The 27,729-nt window shown below is 43.4% G+C and overlaps 31 non-coding genes across 31 annotated transcripts; all 31 read right to left on the bottom strand.

The window, feature by feature from the left end:
* Positions 1-5,691: 5,691 nt before the first annotated feature.
* Positions 5,692-5,763, bottom strand: TRNAQ-UUG (transfer RNA glutamine (anticodon UUG)). The gene has a single exon. It is a non-coding gene; the product is annotated as a tRNA-Gln (tRNA).
* A 1,021-nt stretch (positions 5,764-6,784) lies between these two features.
* TRNAL-UAA (transfer RNA leucine (anticodon UAA)) lies at positions 6,785-6,866 on the bottom strand. Its single transcript has one exon. It is a non-coding gene; the product is annotated as a tRNA-Leu (tRNA).
* A 286-nt stretch (positions 6,867-7,152) lies between these two features.
* Positions 7,153-7,224, bottom strand: TRNAQ-UUG (transfer RNA glutamine (anticodon UUG)). The gene has a single exon. It is a non-coding gene; the product is annotated as a tRNA-Gln (tRNA).
* Positions 7,225-8,245: 1,021 nt separating this feature from the next.
* On the bottom strand, positions 8,246-8,327 carry TRNAS-UGA (transfer RNA serine (anticodon UGA)). Its single transcript has one exon. It is a non-coding gene; the product is annotated as a tRNA-Ser (tRNA).
* Positions 8,328-8,613: 286 nt separating this feature from the next.
* TRNAQ-UUG (transfer RNA glutamine (anticodon UUG)) lies at positions 8,614-8,685 on the bottom strand. The gene has a single exon. It is a non-coding gene; the product is annotated as a tRNA-Gln (tRNA).
* Positions 8,686-9,706: 1,021 nt separating this feature from the next.
* On the bottom strand, positions 9,707-9,788 carry TRNAS-UGA (transfer RNA serine (anticodon UGA)). Its single transcript has one exon. It is a non-coding gene; the product is annotated as a tRNA-Ser (tRNA).
* A 286-nt stretch (positions 9,789-10,074) lies between these two features.
* TRNAQ-UUG (transfer RNA glutamine (anticodon UUG)) lies at positions 10,075-10,146 on the bottom strand. Its single transcript has one exon. It is a non-coding gene; the product is annotated as a tRNA-Gln (tRNA).
* Positions 10,147-11,167: 1,021 nt separating this feature from the next.
* On the bottom strand, positions 11,168-11,249 carry TRNAS-UGA (transfer RNA serine (anticodon UGA)). Its single transcript has one exon. It is a non-coding gene; the product is annotated as a tRNA-Ser (tRNA).
* Positions 11,250-11,535: 286 nt separating this feature from the next.
* TRNAQ-UUG (transfer RNA glutamine (anticodon UUG)) lies at positions 11,536-11,607 on the bottom strand. The gene has a single exon. It is a non-coding gene; the product is annotated as a tRNA-Gln (tRNA).
* A 1,021-nt stretch (positions 11,608-12,628) lies between these two features.
* TRNAS-UGA (transfer RNA serine (anticodon UGA)) lies at positions 12,629-12,710 on the bottom strand. The gene has a single exon. It is a non-coding gene; the product is annotated as a tRNA-Ser (tRNA).
* Positions 12,711-12,996: 286 nt separating this feature from the next.
* Positions 12,997-13,068, bottom strand: TRNAQ-UUG (transfer RNA glutamine (anticodon UUG)). The gene has a single exon. It is a non-coding gene; the product is annotated as a tRNA-Gln (tRNA).
* A 1,021-nt stretch (positions 13,069-14,089) lies between these two features.
* TRNAS-UGA (transfer RNA serine (anticodon UGA)) lies at positions 14,090-14,171 on the bottom strand. The gene has a single exon. It is a non-coding gene; the product is annotated as a tRNA-Ser (tRNA).
* A 286-nt stretch (positions 14,172-14,457) lies between these two features.
* On the bottom strand, positions 14,458-14,529 carry TRNAQ-UUG (transfer RNA glutamine (anticodon UUG)). The gene has a single exon. It is a non-coding gene; the product is annotated as a tRNA-Gln (tRNA).
* A 1,021-nt stretch (positions 14,530-15,550) lies between these two features.
* On the bottom strand, positions 15,551-15,632 carry TRNAS-UGA (transfer RNA serine (anticodon UGA)). Its single transcript has one exon. It is a non-coding gene; the product is annotated as a tRNA-Ser (tRNA).
* A 286-nt stretch (positions 15,633-15,918) lies between these two features.
* On the bottom strand, positions 15,919-15,990 carry TRNAQ-UUG (transfer RNA glutamine (anticodon UUG)). The gene has a single exon. It is a non-coding gene; the product is annotated as a tRNA-Gln (tRNA).
* Positions 15,991-17,011: 1,021 nt separating this feature from the next.
* Positions 17,012-17,093, bottom strand: TRNAS-UGA (transfer RNA serine (anticodon UGA)). The gene has a single exon. It is a non-coding gene; the product is annotated as a tRNA-Ser (tRNA).
* A 286-nt stretch (positions 17,094-17,379) lies between these two features.
* Positions 17,380-17,451, bottom strand: TRNAQ-UUG (transfer RNA glutamine (anticodon UUG)). Its single transcript has one exon. It is a non-coding gene; the product is annotated as a tRNA-Gln (tRNA).
* A 1,021-nt stretch (positions 17,452-18,472) lies between these two features.
* On the bottom strand, positions 18,473-18,554 carry TRNAS-UGA (transfer RNA serine (anticodon UGA)). The gene has a single exon. It is a non-coding gene; the product is annotated as a tRNA-Ser (tRNA).
* Positions 18,555-18,840: 286 nt separating this feature from the next.
* On the bottom strand, positions 18,841-18,912 carry TRNAQ-UUG (transfer RNA glutamine (anticodon UUG)). The gene has a single exon. It is a non-coding gene; the product is annotated as a tRNA-Gln (tRNA).
* Positions 18,913-19,934: 1,022 nt separating this feature from the next.
* On the bottom strand, positions 19,935-20,016 carry TRNAS-UGA (transfer RNA serine (anticodon UGA)). Its single transcript has one exon. It is a non-coding gene; the product is annotated as a tRNA-Ser (tRNA).
* Positions 20,017-20,302: 286 nt separating this feature from the next.
* TRNAQ-UUG (transfer RNA glutamine (anticodon UUG)) lies at positions 20,303-20,374 on the bottom strand. Its single transcript has one exon. It is a non-coding gene; the product is annotated as a tRNA-Gln (tRNA).
* Positions 20,375-21,395: 1,021 nt separating this feature from the next.
* On the bottom strand, positions 21,396-21,477 carry TRNAS-UGA (transfer RNA serine (anticodon UGA)). The gene has a single exon. It is a non-coding gene; the product is annotated as a tRNA-Ser (tRNA).
* Positions 21,478-21,763: 286 nt separating this feature from the next.
* TRNAQ-UUG (transfer RNA glutamine (anticodon UUG)) lies at positions 21,764-21,835 on the bottom strand. The gene has a single exon. It is a non-coding gene; the product is annotated as a tRNA-Gln (tRNA).
* Positions 21,836-22,856: 1,021 nt separating this feature from the next.
* TRNAS-UGA (transfer RNA serine (anticodon UGA)) lies at positions 22,857-22,938 on the bottom strand. The gene has a single exon. It is a non-coding gene; the product is annotated as a tRNA-Ser (tRNA).
* A 286-nt stretch (positions 22,939-23,224) lies between these two features.
* Positions 23,225-23,296, bottom strand: TRNAQ-UUG (transfer RNA glutamine (anticodon UUG)). The gene has a single exon. It is a non-coding gene; the product is annotated as a tRNA-Gln (tRNA).
* A 1,021-nt stretch (positions 23,297-24,317) lies between these two features.
* On the bottom strand, positions 24,318-24,399 carry TRNAS-UGA (transfer RNA serine (anticodon UGA)). Its single transcript has one exon. It is a non-coding gene; the product is annotated as a tRNA-Ser (tRNA).
* Positions 24,400-24,685: 286 nt separating this feature from the next.
* On the bottom strand, positions 24,686-24,757 carry TRNAQ-UUG (transfer RNA glutamine (anticodon UUG)). The gene has a single exon. It is a non-coding gene; the product is annotated as a tRNA-Gln (tRNA).
* Positions 24,758-25,778: 1,021 nt separating this feature from the next.
* On the bottom strand, positions 25,779-25,860 carry TRNAS-UGA (transfer RNA serine (anticodon UGA)). The gene has a single exon. It is a non-coding gene; the product is annotated as a tRNA-Ser (tRNA).
* Positions 25,861-26,146: 286 nt separating this feature from the next.
* TRNAQ-UUG (transfer RNA glutamine (anticodon UUG)) lies at positions 26,147-26,218 on the bottom strand. The gene has a single exon. It is a non-coding gene; the product is annotated as a tRNA-Gln (tRNA).
* A 1,021-nt stretch (positions 26,219-27,239) lies between these two features.
* On the bottom strand, positions 27,240-27,321 carry TRNAS-UGA (transfer RNA serine (anticodon UGA)). The gene has a single exon. It is a non-coding gene; the product is annotated as a tRNA-Ser (tRNA).
* Positions 27,322-27,607: 286 nt separating this feature from the next.
* TRNAQ-UUG (transfer RNA glutamine (anticodon UUG)) lies at positions 27,608-27,679 on the bottom strand. The gene has a single exon. It is a non-coding gene; the product is annotated as a tRNA-Gln (tRNA).
* Positions 27,680-27,729: the final 50 nt, after the last annotated feature.

The raw sequence follows: 27,729 nt of genomic DNA, 5'->3' as shown, positions 1-27,729 counted from the left end.
GTTGGAAGAGGCAGTGGTGGGGCCAGACGGAGAGGCAGGGCCAGAGCTGGTGCATCAGCGCCACTGTCAACTAGTGAAGCTCCCGTGGTGAGGGCTCTTGCGGCGAGGGCTAGATCTTCAGAAGTGTGGAGGTTCTTTAAGGAAACACCGGATGACCGACGGACTGTGGTGTGCAACATTTGCCAAACCAGGCTCAGCAGGGGTTCCACCACTACTAGCTTAACTACCACCAGTATGCGCAGGCATATGAATGCTAAGCACCCCACTCAGTGGCAACAAGCCCGTTCACCTCCGGCCGTGCACACCACTGCTCCTTCCCCTGTGTCAGCTGCTAGTCAGCCCCCTGCCCAGGACCCTGCCACAAAAACCCCATCGTCGCCTCCACGATCCTCCACAGCATCCACCAGCGTTCAGCTCTCCATACCCCAGACGCTGGAGCGGAAACGCAAATATAGTGCAACCCACCCGCACGCCCAAGCCCTTAATGTGCACATCTCCAGATTGCTTAGCCTGGAGATGCTGCCCTATAGGCTAGTAGAGACCGAGGCCTTTCGCAACCTCATGGCGGCGGCCGCCCCTCGGTATTCGGTCCCCAGCCGCCACTACTTTTCCCGATGTGCCGTCCCAGCCCTGCACCAGCACGTGTCAGACAACATCATCCGTGCCCTGACCAACGCCGTTTCTGACAAGGTCCACCTGACCACGGACACGTGGACGAGTGCTGCCGGGCAGGGCCACTATATATCGCTGACGGCACATTGGGTTAACTTGGTGGAGGCTGGGACCGAGTCTGACCCTGGGGCTGCTCATATACTGCCGACGCCGAGGATTGCGGGGCCTACCTCGGTCCAGGTGTTTCAGGCCTACTATGCCTCCTCCTCCTCCCACCCCTCCTCCACCTCCTCCTCCGAACTACCATCCGTGGGCACGGCGCCATCAGTCGGTAGCTCTAGGCACAGCAGCAGTGCCGTCGCTAAGCGACAGCAGGCGGTGCTCAAACTGCTGAGCCTAGGCGACAAAAGGCACACCGCCCAAGAGCTATTACAGGGCATCACGGCGCAGACTGATCTGTGGCTGGCACCGCTGAACCTCAAGCCGGGAATGGTTGTGTGTGACAACGGCCGTAACCTGGTGGCGGCTCTGCAACTCGGCAGACTGACACATGTGCCATGCCTGGCCCATGTGTTAAATCTGATAGTGCAGCGTTTCCTCAAGACATACCCCAATCTGTCTGATTTGCTCACGAAGGTGCGCCGCATCTGTGCGCATTTCAGGAAGTCCAGCCCAGATGCTGCCACTCTCAGGGCAGCGCAGCGCCGCCTCCAACTGCCCGCTCACCGACTGTTGTGCGACGTGCCCACGAGGTGGAATTCAACACTGACCATGTTATCCAGAGTTTACCAGCAGCGCAGAGCGATTGTAGACTGCCAGATGTCAACTTCCACCAGAACTGGTAGTCAGGTCAGTCAGCTTCCTCAAGTCTACAATGAGGAGTGGACGTGGATGTCTGATATCTGTCAGGTGCTGAGTAACTTTGAGGAGTCAACACAGATGGTCAGTGGCGATGCCGCCATCATCAGCCTCACCATCCCGCTGCTTGGCCTGTTGAAAAACTCTCTGGTCAGCATGAAGTCGGAAGCTTTGCGCTCGTCACAAGAGACGGGGGAAGAATATTCCCTTGTTGATAGCCAAAGCACCCTGAGGTCTGTTTCTCAGCGCATATCGGAGGAGGTGGAGGTGGAGGAGGATGAGGAGGAAGAGGAGGAGAATGTTGGCGAGACACAAGAGGGGACCATTGTTGAGTCCTTCACTGTTCAGCGTGTATGGGCAGAAGAAGAGGAGTTGGAGGAGTTGGAGGAGGAGGAAATGGACAGTCAGGCCAGTGAGGGGAGTGAATTCTTACGCATTGGTACTCTGGCGCATATGGCAGATTTCATGCTAGGCTGCCTATCCCGTGACCCTCATGTTCAAAGAATTTATTCCAGCACCGATTACTGGGTGTTCACTCTCCTGGACCCACGGTACAAGCAAAATCTTGCCACTCTCATCCCTGCAGAGGAAAGGAGTGTGAGAATGCATGAATACCAGCAGGCCCTGGTGCACAAGCTGAAACAGTATTTCCCTTCTGACAGCGCTAGCGGCAGAGTGCGTAGTTCTGCGGGACAAGTAGCGAGGGAGAGTAGGCGAGCAGGCAGCTTGTCCAGCACTGGCAAGGGTACGCTTTACAAGGCTTTTGCCAGCTTTATGTCACCCCAGCAAGACACTGTCACCTGTCCCCAGTCTCGGCAGAGTAGGGCTGATCTTTACAGAAAGATGGTGAGGGAGTACGTAGCTGACCATACCATCGTCCTAAATGATCACACAGCTCCCTACAACTACTGGGTTTCAAAGCTGGACATGTGGCACGAACTGGCGCTGTACGCCTTGGAGGTTCTTGCCTGCCCTGCCGCTAGCGTCTTGTCCGAGCGGGTTTTCAGTGCAGCTGGTGGCATCATCACCGATAAGCGTACACGCCTGTCGACTGACAGCGCTGACAGGCTGACGCTTATTAAAATGAATAAAGGCTGGATTTCTCAGAATTTCCAATCTCCACCAGGTGAAGGAAGCTCAACCTGAATAATTGATCCACTCCTCCTCCTCCTCCTCATTTTCCTCCTTCTCCTCCTCTTTGTACAGTAAAGCAGAGGAAAATGGCTATTTTTTGACAGGGCCCACTGGCTCTTGCTATACTTCATGCATTTAATTTTTCTGGAGGGCCACCTACCCGGTCCTCTGTTTGAAACAATTTTTGTGAGTGCCACATACAGGCACTCAATCTATTCCATTTTTCTGGAGGGCCACCTACCCGGTCCTCTGGTTTGAACAATTTTTGGGACTGCCACATACAGGCACTCAATCTATTCCATTTTACTGGAGGGCCACCTACCTGCTCCTCTGGTTTGAAGAATTTTTGGGACTGCCACATACAGGCACTCAATCTATTCCATTTTACTGGAGGGCCACCTACCTGCTCCTCTGGTTTGAAGAATTTTTGGGACTGCCACATACAGGCACTCAATCTATTCCATTTTACTGGAGGGCCACCTACCTGCTCCTCTGGTTTGAAGAATTTTTGGGACTGCCACATACAGGCACTCAATCTATTCCATTTTACTGGAGGGCCACCTACCTGCTCCTCTGGTTTGAACAATTTTTGGGACTGCCACATACAGGCACTCAATCTATTCCATTTTACTGGAGGGCCACCTACCTGCTCCTCTGGTTTGAAGAATTTTTGGGACTGCCACATACAGGCACTCAATCTATTCCATTTTACTGGAGGGCCACCTACCTGCTCCTCTGGTTTGAACAATTTTTGGGACTGCCACATACAGGCACTCAATCTATTCCATTTTACTGGAGGGCCACCTACCTGCTCCTCTGGTTTGAAGAATTTTTGGGACTGCCACATACAGGCACTCAATCTATTCCATTTTACTGGAGGGCCACCTACCTGCTCCTCTGGTTTGAAAAATGTTTGGGACTGCCACATACAGGCACTATCCAAATTAAATTGTCTCCATAGCAGCCTCCACACGTTGTCTCCATTGCTACCTCCAAAAGTCGTCCATATAGCTGCCTCCATACATCGTCCCTTTATCAAACGAGGTGTGTCAGGCAGAAATTTGGGTTGTTTTCATGGATTCCACATCAAAGTTGTTAACTTTGTCGCCACCCTGCTGTGTTATCCACAAAATATACTGGCAAACTTTTACCATTTAGGGATATTATTTCAGCGCTTCTTGCGCATCTGTTTACATTCCCCTCACCCGGCATATCCTAAACTTATAAGAACGCTACTACACTTGATCTTATACAAAAGGTTCTTAGAAGTGCTGTTTGGGGAGTAGCCTAGAGACAGGGGCTTGGATTGGCGAAAGCTCGCCTGGCAGCGGAACGCCAGCTCCATGCGCATCATGCGCTTCTTGCGCATCTGTTTACATTCCCCTAACCCGCCATATCCCAAACTTATAAGAACGCTACTACACTTAACTTGGTGCAGGCTGGGACCGAGTCTGACCCTGGGGCTGGTCATATACTGCCGACGCAGAGAATTGCGGGGCCTACCTCGGTCCAGGTCTCAAAGGCCTACTATACCTCCTCCCACCCCTCCTCCACCTCCTCCTCCTCCGAATTACCATCCGTGGGCATGGCGCCATCAGTCGGTAGCTCTAGGCACAGCAGCAGTGCCGTCGCTAAGCGACAGCAGGCGGTGCTGAAACTGCTGAGCCTAGGCGATAAAAGGCACACCGCCCAAGAGCTATTACAGGGCATTCCACATCAAAGTTGTTAACTTTGTCGCCACCCTGCTGTGTAATCCACAAAATATACTTGCAAACTTTTACCATTTAGGGATATTATTTCAGCGCTTCTTGCGCATCTGTTTACATTCCCCTCACCCGCCATATCCTAAACTTATAAGAACGCTACTACACTTGATCTTATACAAAAGTGCTGTTTGGGGAGTAGCCTAGAGACAGGGGCTTGGATTTGCGAAAGCTCGCCTGGCAGCGGAGCGCCAGCTCCATGCGCATCATGCGCTTCTTGCGCATCTGTTTACATTCCCCTCACCCGGCATATCCTAAACTTATAAGAACGCTACTACACTTGATCTTATACAAAAGTGCTGTTTGGGGAGTAGCCTAGAGACAGGGGCTTGGATTGGCGAAAGCTCGTCTGGCAGCGGAGCGCCAGCTCCATGCCAAGATCCAACTAACATAGTTTTAACTGCAGCACCTTTAATCTACTACTAGTTCACTGCCTCCATACATGGTCCCCTTATCAAACGAGCTGTGTCAGGCAGAATTTTGGGTTGTTTTCATGGCTTCCATGTTAACTTTGTCGCCACCCTGCTGTGTAATCCACAAAATATACTGGCAAACTTTTATCATGTACCGATATTATTTGAGCACTTCTTGCTCACCTCCTTTGGTTCCTCTCTGCCACCCATTGGTTTGAAGCCTGAGTCCATTTAGGGTATGTCGCCATGACACTCTCTAGCCTGCTGCCGCTGCCTCTGCATGCCGTCCCCTATAGTGTCAGGGTCAATTATTGCATGTTTTAGATACTATCTAGCTTCATTCTGTCACTCTGTCATGGCCATGCTGTTGCCCATAATTTTGGCATAATGGTGCGTTTAAGCAGCCTCAGAGGCATCCATGCATGCTGCCCCTGCTGTTTCCTGTCCATTTCCGTGGTGTTTCCATCCTTTTCTGAGGTTCCCAGGTGTTTGGCCAAGCTTCCCTGTGCAGAGCCTTGGTCCCCTTGAAAAATGCTCGAGTCTCCCATTGACTTCAATGGGGTTCGTTATTCGAGACGAGCACTCGAGCATCGGGAAAAGTTCGTCTCGAATAACGAGTACCCGAGCATTTTAGTGTTCGCTCATCTCTAGTTTCATTCCCTTTGCTACACAGCTTAACATCCTAGATCAGGGTTGATTGTTCCCCAAGCACTCTGTTTGAATGGGAGTCTTCTGGCTGCACTAAGAAGTAAACTGATGGTTTCATTGGGAAAACCATAGACGTGCAGAAGAGTGTCCCTTTTGAACCTTTTATCAGCATGTTTGGGGTCATGAAATAAAGGTCTTGATTTTTAACTCAATCTCTGCCCCAAAAGTCATGAAAACAATCTTTGGCTGAAGGAATTTCTTAAAGGTTCCACTGAGATTTGAACTCGGATCGCTGGATTCAAAGTCCAGAGTGCTAACCGTTACACCATGGAACCTTACAGTCTGTGGGCACGGGGAGGCATTAGTTCCATGACAAGCCTTGGCAACGCGATGACCTTGATCAAATTGCGTATGATGTTGGAAACAGGGTGAGTACTGCTGTCCAAAACAACAGAGATCACACGATGGTAGCTTATATGGGTTTCCTGCCGGGAAGGAAAAAAATCATAGCGTCCAAATCATAGGGTTTTGCAATGTAACCGCTTTTCTAATATAATGTTATCAAAAATGTCAACATTTGACATGACTCTTCTTTAGTATGTCCATTTTTCACAGGACATGTTCATCCCAGCCCTTCTGTGTCATTGGACAATCAACTTCTAGATCTTTCAAACTGCTCCTGAGTTACCTCTCAATATTTCGCTAAACTTTTAGAATACCACCCCCAGCTTTTGGAACCTTAAACCTCTGAGATGGCAGGCAAAAGCATAGTTGCCAGAAAAGTTTATGGCCCAGTTGGAGAACAATATGAAAGTGGTGGGAGGTAACTGTCTTCTTAAATTGCAAGGGGTGAAGGGAATTGTCTTATGTGTTCACAGTAGCTTCCTGTCAAGAAAGAAGGGGAACAAAAGCCACACAAAATGATGAAATGTTTAAGGACATGAAATCAGAAAACATGTTTCAATTTCAAACAATTAACATTTGGAAAAGCTTATTTTTCACTAGGACGACCAATTTTGTAAAAATCTTGTTCTATAGGCTTTCTAAAGGTGCTGTGGTCATACGACAAGGGTTGTCTTAAAATCATCTCCGAATCTGTCTTATAATCACATTACTGTATCCTTTGCCTTGTAATGGGGTAGAAATTAAAAAAGACCCCTAAAGCTATATACAGGCAGACATTTAAAGCTTATCATTCGGAAGGCGCTACACATTTTGCAAGTCAAAAGCTACTTCATAGCTTTTTGCAAAAGGGATTGTACTTTCTCATCTCTGGAAACTTGCACGCTGGACAGAGGGGTTCAAAGAGAAAGATTTAGTCTAGCAATGCTATGCTCTAAGGACAGAAAACTTAGACGTAGTCGGCAGGATATGAACCTGCGCGGGGAGACCCCAATGGATTTTAAGTCCATCGCCTTAACCACTCGGCCACGACTACTACATGCAGGAAGCCAGATGCATGGGTTTCATTCCCTTTGCTACACAGCTTAACATCCTAGATCAGGGTTGATTGTTCCCCAAGCACTCTGTTTGAATGGGAGTCTTCTGGCTGCACTAAGAAGTAAACTGATGGTTTCATTGGGAAAACCATAGACGTGCAGAAGAGTGTCCCTTTTGAACCTTTTATCAGCATGTTTGGGGTCATGAAATAAAGGTCTTGATTTTTAACTCAATCTCTGCCCCAAAAGTCATGAAAACAATCTTTGGCTGAAGGAATTTCTTAAAGGTTCCACCGAGATTTGAACTCGGATCGCTGGATTCAAAGTCCAGAGTGCTAACCGTTACACCATGGAACCTTACAGTCTGTGGGCACGGGGAGGCATTAGTTCCATGACAAGCCTTGGCAACGCGATGACCTTGATCAAATTGCGTATGATGTTGGAAACAGGGTGAGTACTGCTGTCCAAAACAACAGAGATCACACGATGGTAGCTTATATGGGTTTCCTGCCGGGAAGGAAAAAAATCATAGCGTCCAAATCATAGGGTTTTGCAATGTAACCGCTTTTCTAATATAATGTTATAAAAAATGTCAACATTTGACATGACTCTTCTTTAGTATGTCCATTTTTCACAGGACATGTTCATCCCAGCCCTTCTGTGTCATTGGACAATCAACTTCTAGATCTTTCAAACTGCTCCTGAGTTACCTCTCAATATTTCGCTAAACTTTTAGAATACCACCCCCAGCTTTTGGAACCTTAAACCTCTGAGATGGCAGGCAAAAGCATAGTTGGCAGAAAAGTTTATGGCCCAGTTGGAGAACAATATGAAAGTGGTGGGAGGTAACTGTCTTCTTAAATTGCAAGGGGTGAAGGGAATTGTCTTATGTGTTCGCAGTAGCTTCCTGTCAAGAAAGAAGGGGAACAAAAGCCACACAAAATGATGAAATGTTTAAGGACATGAAATCAGAAAACATGTTTCAATTTCAAACAATTAACATTTGGAAAAGCTTATTTTTCACTAGGACGACCAATTTTGTAAAAATCTTGTTCTATAGGCTTTCTAAAGGTGCTGTGGTCATACGACAAGGGTTGTCTTAAAATCATCTCCGAATCTGTCTTATAATCACATTACTGTATCCTTTGCCTTGTAATGGGGTAGAAATTAAAAAAGACCCCTAAAGCTATATACAGGCAGACATTTAAAGCTTATCATTCGGAAGGCGCTACACATTTTGCAAGTCAAAAGCTACTTCATAGCTTTTTGCAAAAGGGATTGTACTTTCTCATCTCTGGAAACTTGCACGCTGGACAGAGGGGTTCAAAGAGAAAGATTTAGTCTAGCAATGCTATGCTCTAAGGACAGAAAACTTAGACGTAGTCGGCAGGATTTGAACCTGCGCGGGGAGACCCCAATGGATTTCAAGTCCATCGCCTTAACCACTCGGCCACGACTACTACATGCAGGAAGCCAGATGCATGGGTTTCATTCCCTTTGCTACACAGCTTAACATCCTAGATCAGGGTTGATTGTTCCCCAAGCACTCTGTTTGAATGGGAGTCTTCTGGCTGCACTAAGAAGTAAACTGATGGTTTCATTGGGAAAACCATAGACGTGCAGAAGAGTGTCCCTTTTGAACCTTTTATCAGCATGTTTGGGGTCATGAAATAAAGGTCTTGATTTTTAACTCAATCTCTGCCCCAAAAGTCATGAAAACAATCTTTGGCTGAAGGAATTTCTTAAAGGTTCCACCGAGATTTGAACTCGGATCGCTGGATTCAAAGTCCAGAGTGCTAACCGTTACACCATGGAACCTTACAGTCTGTGGGCACGGGGAGGCATTAGTTCCATGACAAGCCTTGGCAACGCGATGACCTTGATCAAATTGCGTATGATGTTGGAAACAGGGTGAGTACTGCTGTCCAAAACAACAGAGATCACACGATGGTAGCTTATATGGGTTTCCTGCCGGGAAGGAAAAAAATCATAGCGTCCAAATCATAGGGTTTTGCAATGTAACCGCTTTTCTAATATAATGTTATCAAAAATGTCAACATTTGACATGACTCTTCTTTAGTATGTCCATTTTTCACAGGACATGTTCATCCCAGCCCTTCTGTGTCATTGGACAATCAACTTCTAGATCTTTCAAACTGCTCCTGAGTTACCTCTCAATATTTCGCTAAACTTTTAGAATACCACCCCCAGCTTTTGGAACCTTAAACCTCTGAGATGGCAGGCAAAAGCATAGTTGCCAGAAAAGTTTATGGCCCAGTTGGAGAACAATATGAAAGTGGTGGGAGGTAACTGTCTTCTTAAATTGCAAGGGGTGAAGGGAATTGTCTTATGTGTTCACAGTAGCTTCCTGTCAAGAAAGAAGGGGAACAAAAGCCACACAAAATGATGAAATGTTTAAGGACATGAAATCAGAAAACATGTTTCAATTTCAAACAATTAACATTTGGAAAAGCTTATTTTTCACTAGGACGACCAATTTTGTAAAAATCTTGTTCTATAGGCTTTCTAAAGGTGCTGTGGTCATACGACAAGGGTTGTCTTAAAATCATCTCCGAATCTGTCTTATAATCACATTACTGTATCCTTTGCCTTGTAATGGGGTAGAAATTAAAAAAGACCCCTAAAGCTATATACAGGCAGACATTTAAAGCTTATCATTCGGAAGGCGCTACACATTTTGCAAGTCAAAAGCTACTTCATAGCTTTTTGCAAAAGGCATTGTACTTTCTCATCTCTGGAAACTTGCACGCTGGACAGAGGGGTTCAAAGAGAAAGATTTAGTCTAGCAATGCTATGCTCTAAGGACAGAAAACTTAGACGTAGTCGGCAGGATTTGAACCTGCGCGGGGAGACCCCAATGGATTTCAAGTCCATCGCCTTAACCACTCGGCCACGACTACTACATGCAGGAAGCCAGATGCATGGGTTTCATTCCCTTTGCTACACAGCTTAACATCCTAGATCAGGGTTGATTGTTCCCCAAGCACTCTGTTTGAATGGGAGTCTTCTGGCTGCACTAAGAAGTAAACTGATGGTTTCATTGGGAAAACCATAGACGTGCAGAAGAGTGTCCCTTTTGAACCTTTTATCAGCATGTTTGGGGTCATGAAATAAAGGTCTTGATTTTTAACTCAATCTCTGCCCCAAAAGTCATGAAAACAATCTTTGGCTGAAGGAATTTCTTAAAGGTTCCACCGAGATTTGAACTCGGATCGCTGGATTCAAAGTCCAGAGTGCTAACCGTTACACCATGGAACCTTACAGTCTGTGGGCACGGGGAGGCATTAGTTCCATGACAAGCCTTGGCAACGCGATGACCTTGATCAAATTGCGTATGATGTTGGAAACAGGGTGAGTACTGCTGTCCAAAACAACAGAGATCACACGATGGTAGCTTATATGGGTTTCCTGCCGGGAAGGAAAAAAATCATAGCGTCCAAATCATAGGGTTTTGCAATGTAACCGCTTTTCTAATATAATGTTATCAAAAATGTCAACATTTGACATGACTCTTCTTTAGTATGTCCATTTTTCACAGGACATGTTCATCCCAGCCCTTCTGTGTCATTGGACAATCAACTTCTAGATCTTTCAAACTGCTCCTGAGTTACCTCTCAATATTTCGCTAAACTTTTAGAATACCACCCCCAGCTTTTGGAACCTTAAACCTCTGAGATGGCAGGCAAAAGCATAGTTGCCAGAAAAGTTTATGGCCCAGTTGGAGAACAATATGAAAGTGGTGGGAGGTAACTGTCTTCTTAAATTGCAAGGGGTGAAGGGAATTGTCTTATGTGTTCACAGTAGCTTCCTGTCAAGAAAGAAGGGGAACAAAAGCCACACAAAATGATGAAATGTTTAAGGACATGAAATCAGAAAACATGTTTCAATTTCAAACAATTAACATTTGGAAAAGCTTATTTTTCACTAGGACGACCAATTTTGTAAAAATCTTGTTCTATAGGCTTTCTAAAGGTGCTGTGGTCATACGACAAGGGTTGTCTTAAAATCATCTCCGAATCTGTCTTATAATCACATTACTGTATCCTTTGCCTTGTAATGGGGTAGAAATTAAAAAAGACCCCTAAAGCTATATACAGGCAGACATTTAAAGCTTATCATTCGGAAGGCGCTACACATTTTGCAAGTCAAAAGCTACTTCATAGCTTTTTGCAAAAGGCATTGTACTTTCTCATCTCTGGAAACTTGCACGCTGGACAGAGGGGTTCAAAGAGAAAGATTTAGTCTAGCAATGCTATGCTCTAAGGACAGAAAACTTAGACGTAGTCGGCAGGATTTGAACCTGCGCGGGGAGACCCCAATGGATTTCAAGTCCATCGCCTTAACCACTCGGCCACGACTACTACATGCAGGAAGCCAGATGCATGGGTTTCATTCCCTTTGCTACACAGCTTAACATCCTAGATCAGGGTTGATTGTTCCCCAAGCACTCTGTTTGAATGGGAGTCTTCTGGCTGCACTAAGAAGTAAACTGATGGTTTCATTGGGAAAACCATAGACGTGCAGAAGAGTGTCCCTTTTGAACCTTTTATCAGCATGTTTGGGGTCATGAAATAAAGGTCTTGATTTTTAACTCAATCTCTGCCCCAAAAGTCATGAAAACAATCTTTGGCTGAAGGAATTTCTTAAAGGTTCCACCGAGATTTGAACTCGGATCGCTGGATTCAAAGTCCAGAGTGCTAACCGTTACACCATGGAACCTTACAGTCTGTGGGCACGGGGAGGCATTAGTTCCATGACAAGCCTTGGCAACGCGATGACCTTGATCAAATTGCGTATGATGTTGGAAACAGGGTGAGTACTGCTGTCCAAAACAACAGAGATCACACGATGGTAGCTTATATGGGTTTCCTGCCGGGAAGGAAAAAAATCATAGCGTCCAAATCATAGGGTTTTGCAATGTAACCGCTTTTCTAATATAATGTTATCAAAAATGTCAACATTTGACATGACTCTTCTTTAGTATGTCCATTTTTCACAGGACATGTTCATCCCAGCCCTTCTGTGTCATTGGACAATCAACTTCTAGATCTTTCAAACTGCTCCTGAGTTACCTCTCAATATTTCGCTAAACTTTTAGAATACCACCCCCAGCTTTTGGAACCTTAAACCTCTGAGATGGCAGGCAAAAGCATAGTTGCCAGAAAAGTTTATGGCCCAGTTGGAGAACAATATGAAAGTGGTGGGAGGTAACTGTCTTCTTAAATTGCAAGGGGTGAAGGGAATTGTCTTATGTGTTCACAGTAGCTTCCTGTCAAGAAAGAAGGGGAACAAAAGCCACACAAAATGATGAAATGTTTAAGGACATGAAATCAGAAAACATGTTTCAATTTCAAACAATTAACATTTGGAAAAGCTTATTTTTCACTAGGACGACCAATTTTGTAAAAATCTTGTTCTATAGGCTTTCTAAAGGTGCTGTGGTCATACGACAAGGGTTGTCTTAAAATCATCTCCGAATCTGTCTTATAATCACATTACTGTATCCTTTGCCTTGTAATGGGGTAGAAATTAAAAAAGACCCCTAAAGCTATATACAGGCAGACATTTAAAGCTTATCATTCGGAAGGCGCTACACATTTTGCAAGTCAAAAGCTACTTCATAGCTTTTTGCAAAAGGGATTGTACTTTCTCATCTCTGGAAACTTGCACGCTGGACAGAGGGGTTCAAAGAGAAAGATTTAGTCTAGCAATGCTATGCTCTAAGGACAGAAAACTTAGACGTAGTCGGCAGGATTTGAACCTGCGCGGGGAGACCCCAATGGATTTCAAGTCCATCGCCTTAACCACTCGGCCACGACTACTACATGCAGGAAGCCAGATGCATGGGTTTCATTCCCTTTGCTACACAGCTTAACATCCTAGATCAGGGTTGATTGTTCCCCAAGCACTCTGTTTGAATGGGAGTCTTCTGGCTGCACTAAGAAGTAAACTGATGGTTTCATTGGGAAAACCATAGACGTGCAGAAGAGTGTCCCTTTTGAACCTTTTATCAGCATGTTTGGGGTCATGAAATAAAGGTCTTGATTTTTAACTCAATCTCTGCCCCAAAAGTCATGAAAACAATCTTTGGCTGAAGGAATTTCTTAAAGGTTCCACCGAGATTTGAACTCGGATCGCTGGATTCAAAGTCCAGAGTGCTAACCGTTACACCATGGAACCTTACAGTCTGTGGGCACGGGGAGGCATTAGTTCCATGACAAGCCTTGGCAACGCGATGACCTTGATCAAATTGCGTATGATGTTGGAAACAGGGTGAGTACTGCTGTCCAAAACAACAGAGATCACACGATGGTAGCTTATATGGGTTTCCTGCCGGGAAGGAAAAAAATCATAGCGTCCAAATCATAGGGTTTTGCAATGTAACCGCTTTTCTAATATAATGTTATCAAAAATGTCAACATTTGACATGACTCTTCTTTAGTATGTCCATTTTTCACAGGACATGTTCATCCCAGCCCTTCTGTGTCATTGGACAATCAACTTCTAGATCTTTCAAACTGCTCCTGAGTTACCTCTCAATATTTCGCTAAACTTTTAGAATACCACCCCCAGCTTTTGGAACCTTAAACCTCTGAGATGGCAGGCAAAAGCATAGTTGCCAGAAAAGTTTATGGCCCAGTTGGAGAACAATATGAAAGTGGTGGGAGGTAACTGTCTTCTTAAATTGCAAGGGGTGAAGGGAATTGTCTTATGTGTTCACAGTAGCTTCCTGTCAAGAAAGAAGGGGAACAAAAGCCACACAAAATGATGAAATGTTTAAGGACATGAAATCAGAAAACATGTTTCAATTTCAAACAATTAACATTTGGAAAAGCTTATTTTTCACTAGGACGACCAATTTTGTAAAAATCTTGTTCTATAGGCTTTCTAAAGGTGCTGTGGTCATACGACAAGGGTTGTCTTAAAATCATCTCCGAATCTGTCTTATAATCACATTACTGTATCCTTTGCCTTGTAATGGGGTAGAAATTAAAAAAGACCCCTAAAGCTATATACAGGCAGACATTTAAAGCTTATCATTCGGAAGGCGCTACACATTTTGCAAGTCAAAAGCTACTTCATAGCTTTTTGCAAAAGGGATTGTACTTTCTCATCTCTGGAAACTTGCACGCTGGACAGAGGGGTTCAAAGAGAAAGATTTAGTCTAGCAATGCTATGCTCTAAGGACAGAAAACTTAGACGTAGTCGGCAGGATTTGAACCTGCGCGGGGAGACCCCAATGGATTTCAAGTCCATCGCCTTAACCACTCGGCCACGACTACTACATGCAGGAAGCCAGATGCATGGGTTTCATTCCCTTTGCTACACAGCTTAACATCCTAGATCAGGGTTGATTGTTCCCCAAGCACTCTGTTTGAATGGGAGTCTTCTGGCTGCACTAAGAAGTAAACTGATGGTTTCATTGGGAAAACCATAGACGTGCAGAAGAGTGTCCCTTTTGAACCTTTTATCAGCATGTTTGGGGTCATGAAATAAAGGTCTTGATTTTTAACTCAATCTCTGCCCCAAAAGTCATGAAAACAATCTTTGGCTGAAGGAATTTCTTAAAGGTTCCACCGAGATTTGAACTCGGATCGCTGGATTCAAAGTCCAGAGTGCTAACCGTTACACCATGGAACCTTACAGTCTGTGGGCACGGGGAGGCATTAGTTCCATGACAAGCCTTGGCAACGCGATGACCTTGATCAAATTGCGTATGATGTTGGAAACAGGGTGAGTACTGCTGTCCAAAACAACAGAGATCACACGATGGTAGCTTATATGGGTTTCCTGCCGGGAAGGAAAAAAATCATAGCGTCCAAATCATAGGGTTTTGCAATGTAACCGCTTTTCTAATATAATGTTATCAAAAATGTCAACATTTGACATGACTCTTCTTTAGTATGTCCATTTTTCACAGGACATGTTCATCCCAGCCCTTCTGTGTCATTGGACAATCAACTTCTAGATCTTTCAAACTGCTCCTGAGTTACCTCTCAATATTTCGCTAAACTTTTAGAATACCACCCCCAGCTTTTGGAACCTTAAACCTCTGAGATGGCAGGCAAAAGCATAGTTGGCAGAAAAGTTTATGGCCCAGTTGGAGAACAATATGAAAGTGGTGGGAGGTAACTGTCTTCTTAAATTGCAAGGGGTGAAGGGAATTGTCTTATGTGTTCGCAGTAGCTTCCTGTCAAGAAAGAAGGGGAACAAAAGCCACACAAAATGATGAAATGTTTAAGGACATGAAATCAGAAAACATGTTTCAATTTCAAACAATTAACATTTGGAAAAGCTTATTTTTCACTAGGACGACCAATTTTGTAAAAATCTTGTTCTATAGGCTTTCTAAAGGTGCTGTGGTCATACGACAAGGGTTGTCTTAAAATCATCTCCGAATCTGTCTTATAATCACATTACTGTATCCTTTGCCTTGTAATGGGGTAGAAATTAAAAAAGACCCCTAAAGCTATATACAGGCAGACATTTAAAGCTTATCATTCGGAAGGCGCTACACATTTTGCAAGTCAAAAGCTACTTCATAGCTTTTTGCAAAAGGGATTGTACTTTCTCATCTCTGGAAACTTGCACGCTGGACAGAGGGGTTCAAAGAGAAAGATTTAGTCTAGCAATGCTATGCTCTAAGGACAGAAAACTTAGACGTAGTCGGCAGGATTTGAACCTGCGCGGGGAGACCCCAATGGATTTCAAGTCCATCGCCTTAACCACTCGGCCACGACTACTACATGCAGGAAGCCAGATGCATGGGTTTCATTCCCTTTGCTACACAGCTTAACATCCTAGATCAGGGTTGATTGTTCCCCAAGCACTCTGTTTGAATGGGAGTCTTCTGGCTGCACTAAGAAGTAAACTGATGGTTTCATTGGGAAAACCATAGACGTGCAGAAGAGTGTCCCTTTTGAACCTTTTATCAGCATGTTTGGGGTCATGAAATAAAGGTCTTGATTTTTAACTCAATCTCTGCCCCAAAAGTCATGAAAACAATCTTTGGCTGAAGGAATTTCTTAAAGGTTCCACCGAGATTTGAACTCGGATCGCTGGATTCAAAGTCCAGAGTGCTAACCGTTACACCATGGAACCTTACAGCCTGTGGGCACGGGGAGGCATTAGTTCCATGACAAGCCTTGGCAACGCGATGACCTTGATCAAATTGCGTATGATGTTGGAAACAGGGTGAGTACTGCTGTCCAAAACAACAGAGATCACACGATGGTAGCTTATATGGGTTTCCTGCCGGGAAGGAAAAAAATCATAGCGTCCAAATCATAGGGTTTTGCAATGTAACCGCTTTTCTAATATAATGTTATCAAAAATGTCAACATTTGACATGACTCTTCTTTAGTATGTCCATTTTTCACAGGACATGTTCATCCCAGCCCTTCTGTGTCATTGGACAATCAACTTCTAGATCTTTCAAACTGCTCCTGAGTTACCTCTCAATATTTCGCTAAACTTTTAGAATACCACCCCCAGCTTTTGGAACCTTAAACCTCTGAGATGGCAGGCAAAAGCATAGTTGCCAGAAAAGTTTATGGCCCAGTTGGAGAACAATATGAAAGTGGTGGGAGGTAACTGTCTTCTTAAATTGCAAGGGGTGAAGGGAATTGTCTTATGTGTTCACAGTAGCTTCCTGTCAAGAAAGAAGGGGAACAAAAGCCACACAAAATGATGAAATGTTTAAGGACATGAAATCAGAAAACATGTTTCAATTTCAAACAATTAACATTTGGAAAAGCTTATTTTTCACTAGGACGACCAATTTTGTAAAAATCTTGTTCTATAGGCTTTCTAAAGGTGCTGTGGTCATACGACAAGGGTTGTCTTAAAATCATCTCCGAATCTGTCTTATAATCACATTACTGTATCCTTTGCCTTGTAATGGGGTAGAAATTAAAAAAGACCCCTAAAGCTATATACAGGCAGACATTTAAAGCTTATCATTCGGAAGGCGCTACACATTTTGCAAGTCAAAAGCTACTTCATAGCTTTTTGCAAAAGGCATTGTACTTTCTCATCTCTGGAAACTTGCACGCTGGACAGAGGGGTTCAAAGAGAAAGATTTAGTCTAGCAATGCTATGCTCTAAGGACAGAAAACTTAGACGTAGTCGGCAGGATTTGAACCTGCGCGGGGAGACCCCAATGGATTTCAAGTCCATCGCCTTAACCACTCGGCCACGACTACTACATGCAGGAAGCCAGATGAATGGGTTTCATTCCCTTTGCTACACAGCTTAACATCCTAGATCAGGGTTGATTGTTCCCCAAGCACTCTGTTTGAATGGGAGTCTTCTGGCTGCACTAAGAAGTAAACTGATGGTTTCATTGGGAAAACCATAGACGTGCAGAAGAGTGTCCCTTTTGAACCTTTTATCAGCATGTTTGGGGTCATGAAATAAAGGTCTTGATTTTTAACTCAATCTCTGCCCCAAAAGTCATGAAAACAATCTTTGGCTGAAGGAATTTCTTAAAGATTCCACCGAGATTTGAACTCGGATCGCTGGATTCAAAGTCCAGAGTGCTAACCGTTACACCATGGAACCTTACAGTCTGTGGGCACGGGGAGGCATTAGTTCCATGACAAGCCTTGGCAACGCGATGACCTTGATCAAATTGCGTATGATGTTGGAAACAGGGTGAGTACTGCTGTCCAAAACAACAGAGATCACACGATGGTAGCTTATATGGGTTTCCTGCCGGGAAGGAAAAAAATCATAGCGTCCAAATCATAGGGTTTTGCAATGTAACCGCTTTTCTAATATAATGTTATCAAAAATGTCAACATTTGACATGACTCTTCTTTAGTATGTCCATTTTTCACAGGACATGTTCATCCCAGCCCTTCTGTGTCATTGGACAATCAACTTCTAGATCTTTCAAACTGCTCCTGAGTTACCTCTCAATATTTCGCTAAACTTTTAGAATACCACCCCCAGCTTTTGGAACCTTAAACCTCTGAGATGGCAGGCAAAAGCATAGTTGCCAGAAAAGTTTATGGCCCAGTTGGAGAACAATATGAAAGTGGTGGGAGGTAACTGTCTTCTTAAATTGCAAGGGGTGAAGGGAATTGTCTTATGTGTTCACAGTAGCTTCCTGTCAAGAAAGAAGGGGAACAAAAGCCACACAAAATGATGAAATGTTTAAGGACATGAAATCAGAAAACATGTTTCAATTTCAAACAATTAACATTTGGAAAAGCTTATTTTTCACTAGGACGACCAATTTTGTAAAAATCTTGTTCTATAGGCTTTCTAAAGGTGCTGTGGTCATACGACAAGGGTTGTCTTAAAATCATCTCCGAATCTGTCTTATAATCACATTACTGTATCCTTTGCCTTGTAATGGGGTAGAAATTAAAAAAGACCCCTAAAGCTATATACAGGCAGACATTTAAAGCTTATCATTCGGAAGGCGCTACACATTTTGCAAGTCAAAAGCTACTTCATAGCTTTTTGCAAAAGGCATTGTACTTTCTCATCTCTGGAAACTTGCACGCTGGACAGAGGGGTTCAAAGAGAAAGATTTAGTCTAGCAATGCTATGCTCTAAGGACAGAAAACTTAGACGTAGTCGGCAGGATTTGAACCTGCGCGGGGAGACCCCAATGGATTTCAAGTCCATCGCCTTAACCACTCGGCCACGACTACTACATGCAGGAAGCCAGATGCATGGGTTTCATTCCCTTTGCTACACAGCTTAACATCCTAGATCAGGGTTGATTGTTCCCCAAGCACTCTGTTTGAATGGGAGTCTTCTGGCTGCACTAAGAAGTAAACTGATGGTTTCATTGGGAAAACCATAGACGTGCAGAAGAGTGTCCCTTTTGAACCTTTTATCAGCATGTTTGGGGTCATGAAATAAAGGTCTTGATTTTTAACTCAATCTCTGCCCCAAAAGTCATGAAAACAATCTTTGGCTGAAGGAATTTCTTAAAGGTTCCACCGAGATTTGAACTCGGATCGCTGGATTCAAAGTCCAGAGTGCTAACCGTTACACCATGGAACCTTACAGTCTGTGGGCACGGGGAGGCATTAGTTCCATGACAAGCCTTGGCAACGCGATGACCTTGATCAAATTGCGTATGATGTTGGAAACAGGGTGAGTACTGCTGTCCAAAACAACAGAGATCACACGATGGTAGCTTATATGGGTTTCCTGCTGGGAAGGAAAAAAATCATAGCGTCCAAATCATAGGGTTTTGCAATGTAACCGCTTTTCTAATATAATGTTATCAAAAATGTCAACATTTGACATGACTCTTCTTTAGTATGTCCATTTTTCACAGGACATGTTCATCCCAGCCCTTCTGTGTCATTGGACAATCAACTTCTAGATCTTTCAAACTGCTCCTGAGTTACCTCTCAATATTTCGCTAAACTTTTAGAATACCACCCCCAGCTTTTGGAACCTTAAACCTCTGAGATGGCAGGCAAAAGCATAGTTGCCAGAAAAGTTTATGGCCCAGTTGGAGAACAATATGAAAGTGGTGGGAGGTAACTGTCTTCTTAAATTGCAAGGGGTGAAGGGAATTGTCTTATGTGTTCACAGTAGCTTCCTGTCAAGAAAGAAGGGGAACAAAAGCCACACAAAATGATGAAATGTTTAAGGACATGAAATCAGAAAACATGTTTCAATTTCAAACAATTAACATTTGGAAAAGCTTATTTTTCACTAGGACGACCAATTTTGTAAAAATCTTGTTCTATAGGCTTTCTAAAGGTGCTGTGGTCATACGACAAGGGTTGTCTTAAAATCATCTCCGAATCTGTCTTATAATCACATTACTGTATCCTTTGCCTTGTAATGGGGTAGAAATTAAAAAAGACCCCTAAAGCTATATACAGGCAGACATTTAAAGCTTATCATTCGGAAGGCGCTACACATTTTGCAAGTCAAAAGCTACTTCATAGCTTTTTGCAAAAGGGATTGTACTTTCTCATCTCTGGAAACTTGCACGCTGGACAGAGGGGTTCAAAGAGAAAGATTTAGTCTAGCAATGCTATGCTCTCTAGGACAGAAAACTTAGACGTAGTCGGCAGGATTTGAACCTGCGCGGGGAGACCCCAATGGATTTCAAGTCCATCGCCTTAACCACTCGGCCACGACTACTACATGCAGGAAGCCAGATGCATGGGTTTCATTCCCTTTGCTACACAGCTTAACATCCTAGATCAGGGTTGATTGTTCCCCAAGCACTCTGTTTGAATGGGAGTCTTCTGGCTGCACTAAGAAGTAAACTGATGGTTTCATTGGGAAAACCATAGACGTGCAGAAGAGTGTCCCTTTTGAACCTTTTATCAGCATGTTTGGGGTCATGAAATAAAGGTCTTGATTTTTAACTCAATCTCTGCCCCAAAAGTCATGAAAACAATCTTTGGCTGAAGGAATTTCTTAAAGGTTCCACCGAGATTTGAACTCGGATCGCTGGATTCAAAGTCCAGAGTGCTAACCGTTACACCATGGAACCTTACAGTCTGTGGGCACGGGGAGGCATTAGTTCCATGACAAGCCTTGGCAACGCGATGACCTTGATCAAATTGCGTATGATGTTGGAAACAGGGTGAGTACTGCTGTCCAAAACAACAGAGATCACACGATGGTAGCTTATATGGGTTTCCTGCCGGGAAGGAAAAAAATCATAGCGTCCAAATCATAGGGTTTTGCAATGTAACCGCTTTTCTAATATAATGTTATCAAAAATGTCAACATTTGACATGACTCTTCTTTAGTATGTCCATTTTTCACAGGACATGTTCATCCCAGCCCTTCTGTGTCATTGGACAATCAACTTCTAGATCTTTCAAACTGCTCCTGAGTTACCTCTCAATATTTCGCTAAACTTTTAGAATACCACCCCCAGCTTTTGGAACCTTAAACCTCTGAGATGGCAGGCAAAAGCATAGTTGGCAGAAAAGTTTATGGCCCAGTTGGAGAACAATATGAAAGTGGTGGGAGGTAACTGTCTTCTTAAATTGCAAGGGGTGAAGGGAATTGTCTTATGTGTTCACAGTAGCTTCCTGTCAAGAAAGAAGGGGAACAAAAGCCACACAAAATGATGAAATGTTTAAGGACATGAAATCAGAAAACATGTTTCAATTTCAAACAATTAACATTTGGAAAAGCTTATTTTTCACTAGGACGACCAATTTTGTAAAAATCTTGTTCTATAGGCTTTCTAAAGGTGCTGTGGTCATACGACAAGGGTTGTCTTAAAATCATCTCCGAATCTGTCTTATAATCACATTACTGTATCCTTTGCCTGGTAATGGGGTAGAAATTAAAAAAGACCCCTAAAGCTATATACAGGCAGACATTTAAAGCTTATCATTCGGAAGGCGCTACACATTTTGCAAGTCAAAAGCTACTTCATAGCTTTTTGCAAAAGGGATTGTACTTTCTCATCTCTGGAAACTTGCACGCTGGACAGAGGGGTTCAAAGAGAAAGATTTAGTCTAGCAATGCTATGCTCTAAGGACAGAAAACTTAGACGTAGTCGGCAGGATATGAACCTGCGCGGGGAGACCCCAATGGATTTCAAGTCCATCGCCTTAACCACTCGGCCACGACTACTTCATGCAGGAAGCCAGATGCATGGGTTTCATTCCCTTTGCTACACAGCTTAACATCCTAGATCAGGGTTGATTGTTCCCCAAGCACTCTGTTTGAATGGGAGTCTTCTGGCTGCACTAAGAAGTAAACTGATGGTTTCATTGGGAAAACCATAGACGTGCAGAAGAGTGTCCCTTTTGAACCTTTTATCAGCATGTTTGGGGTCATGAAATAAAGGTCTTGATTTTTAACTCAATCTCTGCCCCAAAAGTCATGAAAACAATCTTTGGCTGAAGGAATTTCTTAAAGGTTCCACCGAGATTTGAACTCGGATCGCTGGATTCAAAGTCCAGAGTGCTAACCGTTACACCATGGAACCTTACAGTCTGTGGGCACGGGGAGGCATTAGTTCCATGACAAGCCTTGGCAACGCGATGACCTTGATCAAATTGCGTATGATGTTGGAAACAGGGTGAGTACTGCTGTCCAAAACAACAGAGATCACACGATGGTAGCTTATATGGGTTTCCTGCCGGGAAGGAAAAAAATCATAGCGTCCAAATCATAGGGTTTTGCAATGTAACCGCTTTTCTAATATAATGTTATCAAAAATGTCAACATTTGACATGACTCTTCTTTAGTATGTCCATTTTTCACAGGACATGTTCATCCCAGCCCTTCTGTGTCATTGGACAATCAACTTCTAGATCTTTCAAACTGCTCCTGAGTTACCTCTCAATATTTCGCTAAACTTTTAGAATACCACCCCCAGCTTTTGGAACCTTAAACCTCTGAGATGGCAGGCAAAAGCATAGTTGCCAGAAAAGTTTATGGCCCAGTTGGAGAACAATATGAAAGTGGTGGGAGGTAACTGTCTTCTTAAATTGCAAGGGGTGAAGGGAATTGTCTTATGTGTTCACAGTAGCTTCCTGTCAAGAAAGAAGGGGAACAAAAGCCACACAAAATGATGAAATGTTTAAGGACATGAAATCAGAAAACATGTTTCAATTTCAAACAATTAACATTTGGAAAAGCTTATTTTTCACTAGGACGACCAATTTTGTAAAAATCTTGTTCTATAGGCTTTCTAAAGGTGCTGTGGTCATACGACAAGGGTTGTCTTAAAATCATCTCCGAATCTGTCTTATAATCACATTACTGTATCCTTTGCCTTGTAATGGGGTAGAAATTAAAAAAGACCCCTAAAGCTATATACAGGCAGACATTTAAAGCTTATCATTCGGAAGGCGCTACACATTTTGCAAGTCAAAAGCTACTTCATAGCTTTTTGCAAAAGGGATTGTACTTTCTCATCTCTGGAAACTTGCACGCTGGACAGAGGGGTTCAAAGAGAAAGATTTAGTCTAGCAATGCTATGCTCTAAGGACAGAAAACTTAGACGTAGTCGGCAGGATTTGAACCTGCGCGGGGAGACCCCAATGGATTTCAAGTCCATCACCTTAACCACTCGGCCACGACTACTACATGCAGGAAGCCAGATGCATGGGTTTCATTCCCTTTGCTACACAGCTTAACATCCTAGATCAGGGTTGATTGTTCCCCAAGCACTCTGTTTGAATGGGAGTCTTCTGGCTGCACTAAGAAGTAAACTGATGGTTTCATTGGGAAAACCATAGACGTGCAGAAGAGTGTCCCTTTTGAACCTTTTATCAGCATGTTTGGGGTCATGAAATAAAGGTCTTGATTTTTAACTCAATCTCTGCCCCAAAAGTCATGAAAACAATCTTTGGCTGAAGGAATTTCTTAAAGGTTCCACCGAGATTTGAACTCGGATCGCTGGATTCAAAGTCCAGAGTGCTAACCGTTACACCATGGAACCTTACAGTCTGTGGGCACGGGGAGGCATTAGTTCCATGACAAGCCTTGGCAACGCGATGACCTTGATCAAATTGCGTATGATGTTGGAAACAGGGTGAGTACTGCTGTCCAAAACAACAGAGATCACACGATGGTAGCTTATATGGGTTTCCTGCCGGGAAGGAAAAAAATCATAGCGTCCAAATCATAGGGTTTTGCAATGTAACCGCTTTTCTAATATAATGTTATCAAAAATGTCAACATTTGACATGACTCTTCTTTAGTATGTCCATTTTTCACAGGACATGTTCATCCCAGCCCTTCTGTGTCATTGGACAATCAACTTCTAGATCTTTCAAACTGCTCCTGAGTTACCTCTCAATATTTCGCTAAACTTTTAGAATACCACCCCCAGCTTTTGGAACCTTAAACCTCTGAGATGGCAGGCAAAAGCATAGTTGCCAGAAAAGTTTATGGCCCAGTTGGAGAACAATATGAAAGTGGTGGGAGGTAACTGTCTTCTTAAATTGCAAGGGGTGAAGGGAATTGTCTTATGTGTTCACAGTAGCTTCCTGTCAAGAAAGAAGGGGAACAAAAGCCACACAAAATGATGAAATGTTTAAGGACATGAAATCAGAAAACATGTTTCAATTTCAAACAATTAACATTTGGAAAAGCTTATTTTTCACTAGGACGACCAATTTTGTAAAAATCTTGTTCTATAGGCTTTTTAAAGGTGCTGTGGTCATACGACAAGGGTTGTCTTAAAATCATCTCCGAATCTGTCTTATAATCACATTACTGTATCCTTTGCCTTGTAATGGGGTAGAAATTAAAAAAGACCCCTAAAGCTATATACAGGCAGACATTTAAAGCTTATCATTCGGAAGGCGCTACACATTTTGCAAGTCAAAAGCTACTTCATAGCTTTTTGCAAAAGGGATTGTACTTTCTCATCTCTGGAAACTTGCACGCTGGACAGAGGGGTTCAAAGAGAAAGATTTAGTCTAGCAATGCTATGCTCTAAGGACAGAAAACTTAGACGTAGTCGGCAGGATTTGAACCTGCGCGGGGAGACCCCAATGGATTTCAAGTCCATCGCCTTAACCACTCGGCCACGACTACTACATGCAGGAAGCCAGATGCATGGGTTTCATTCCCTTTGCTACACAGCTTAACATCCTAGATCAGGGTTGATTGTTCCCCAAGCACTCTGTTTGAATGGGAGTCTTCTGGCTGCACTAAGAAGTAAACTGATGGTTTCATTGGGAAAACCATAGACGTGCAGAAGAGTGTCCCTTTTGAACCTTTTATCAGCATGTTTGGGGTCATGAAATAAAGGTCTTGATTTTTAACTCAATCTCTGCCCCAAAAGTCATGAAAACAATCTTTGGCTGAAGGAATTTCTTAAAGGTTCCACCGAGATTTGAACTCGGATCGCTGGATTCAAAGTCCAGAGTGCTAACCGTTACACCATGGAACCTTACAGTCTGTGGGCACGGGGAGGCATTAGTTCCATGACAAGCCTTGGCAACGCGATGACCTTGATCAAATTGCGTATGATGTTGGAAACAGGGTGAGTACTGCTGTCCAAAACAACAGAGATCACACGATGGTAGCTTATATGGGTTTCCTGCCGGGAAGGAAAAAAATCATAGCGTCCAAATCATAGGGTTTTGCAATGTAACCGCTTTTCTAATATAATGTTATCAAAAATGTCAACATTTGACATGACTCTTCTTTAGTATGTCCATTTTTCACAGGACATGTTCATCCCAGCCCTTCTGTGTCATTGGACAATCAACTTCTAGATCTTTCAAACTGCTCCTGAGTTACCTCTCAATATTTCGCTAAACTTTTAGAATACCACCCCCAGCTTTTGGAACCTTAAACCTCTGAGATGGCAGGCAAAAGCATAGTTGGCAGAAAAGTTTATGGCCCAGTTGGAGAACAATATGAAAGTGGTGGGAGGTAACTGTCTTCTTAAATTGCAAGGGGTGAAGGGAATTGTCTTATGTGTTCACAGTAGCTTCCTGTCAAGAAAGAAGGGGAACAAAAGCCACACAAAATGATGAAATGTTTAAGGACATGAAATCAGAAAACATGTTTCAATTTCAAACAATTAACATTTGGAAAAGCTTATTTTTCACTAGGACGACCAATTTTGTAAAAATCTTGTTCTATAGGCTTTCTAAAGGTGCTGTGGTCATACGACAAGGGTTGTCTTAAAATCATCTCCGAATCTGTCTTATAATCACATTACTGTATCCTTTGCCTTGTAATGGGGTAGAAATTAAAAAAGACCCCTAAAGCTATATACAGGCAGACATTTAAAGCTTATCATTCGGAAGGCGCTACACATTTTGCAAGTCAAAAGCTACTTCATAGCTTTTTGCAAAAGGGATTGTACTTTCTCATCTCTGGAAACTTGCACGCTGGACAGAGGGGTTCAAAGAGAAAGATTTAGTCTAGCAATGCTATGCTCTAAGGACAGAAAACTTAGACGTAGTCGGCAGGATTTGAACCTGCGCGGGGAGACCCCAATGGATTTCAAGTCCATCGCCTTAACCACTCGGCCACGACTACTACATGCAGGAAGCCAGATGCATGGGTTTCATTCCCTTTGCTACACAGCTTAACATCCTAGATCAGGGTTGATTGTTCCCCAAGCACTCTGTTTGAATGGGAGTCTTCTGGCTGCACTAAGAAGTAAACTGATGGTTTCATTGGGAAAACCATAGACGTGCAGAAGAGTGTCCCTTTTGAACCTTTTATCAGCATGTTTGGGGTCATGAAATAAAGGTCTTGATTTTTAACTCAATCTCTGCCCCAAAAGTCATGAAAACAATCTTTGGCTGAAGGAATTTCTTAAAGGTTCCACCGAGATTTGAACTCGGATCGCTGGATTCAAAGTCCAGAGTGCTAACCGTTACACCATGGAACCTTACAGTCTGTGGGCACGGGGAGGCATTAGTTCCATGACAAGCCTTGGCAACGCGATGACCTTGATCAAATTGCGTATGATGTTGGAAACAGGGTGAGTACTGCTGTCCAAAACAACAGAGATCACACGATGGTAGCTTATATGGGTTTCCTGCCGGGAAGGAAAAAAATCATAGCGTCCAAATCATAGGGTTTTGCAATGTAACCGCTTTTCTAATATAATGTTATCAAAAATGTCAACATTTGACATGACTCTTCTTTAGTATGTCCATTTTTCACAGGGCATGTTCATCCCAGCCCTTCTGTGTCATTGGACAATCAACTTCTAGATCTTTCAAACTGCTCCTGAGTTACCTCTCAATATTTCGCTAAACTTTTAGAATACCACCCCCAGCTTTTGGAACCTTAAACCTCTGAGATGGCAGGCAAAAGCATAGTTGCCAGAAAAGTTTATGGCCCAGTTGGAGAACAATATGAAAGTGGTGGGAGGTAACTGTCTTCTTAAATTGCAAGGGGTGAAGGGAATTGTCTTATGTGTTCACAGTAGCTTCCTGTCAAGAAAGAAGGGGAACAAAAGCCACACAAAATGATGAAATGTTTAAGGACATGAAATCAGAAAACATGTTTCAATTTCAAACAATTAACATTTGGAAAAGCTTATTTTTCACTAGGACGACCAATTTTGTAAAAATCTTGTTCTATAGGCTTTCTAAAGGTGCTGTGGTCATACGACAAGGGTTGTCTTAAAATCATCTCCGAATCTGTCTTATAATCACATTACTGTATCCTTTGCCTTGTAATGGGGTAGAAATTAAAAAAGACCCCTAAAGCTATATACAGGCAGACATTTAAAGCTTATCATTCGGAAGGCGCTACACATTTTGCAAGTCAAAAGCTACTTCATAGCTTTTTGCAAAAGGGATTGTACTTTCTCATCTCTGGAAACTTGCACGCTGGACAGAGGGGTTCAAAGAGAAAGATTTAGTCTAGCAATGCTATGCTCTAAGGACAGAAAACTTAGACGTAGTCGGCAGGATTTGAACCTGCGCGGGGAGACCCCAATGGATTTCAAGTCCATCGCCTTAACCACTCGGCCACGACTACTACATGCAGGAAGCCAGATGCATGGGTTTCATTCCCTTTGCTACACAGCTTAACATCCTAGATCAGGGTTGATTGTTCCCCAAGCACTCTGTTTGAATGGGAGTCTTCTGGCTGCACTAAGAAGTAAACTGATGGTTTCATTGGGAAAACCATAGACGTGCAGAAGAGTGTCCCTTTTGAACCTTTTATCAGCATGTTTGGGGTCATGAAATAAAGGTCTTGATTTTTAACTCAATCTCTGCCCCAAAAGTCATGAAAACAATCTTTGGCTGAAGGAATTTCTTAAAGGTTCCACCGAGATTTGAACTCGGATCGCTGGATTCAAAGTCCAGAGTGCTAACCGTTACACCATGGAACCTTACAGTCTGTGGGCACGGGGAGGCATTAGTTCCATGACAAGCCTTGGCA

This window comes from Engystomops pustulosus, chromosome 7, assembly GCF_040894005.1.
Source record: "Engystomops pustulosus chromosome 7, aEngPut4.maternal, whole genome shotgun sequence".
Taxonomy (NCBI): domain Eukaryota; kingdom Metazoa; phylum Chordata; class Amphibia; order Anura; family Leptodactylidae; genus Engystomops; species Engystomops pustulosus.
This window is presented reverse-complemented; position numbering and strand designations above follow the sequence as displayed.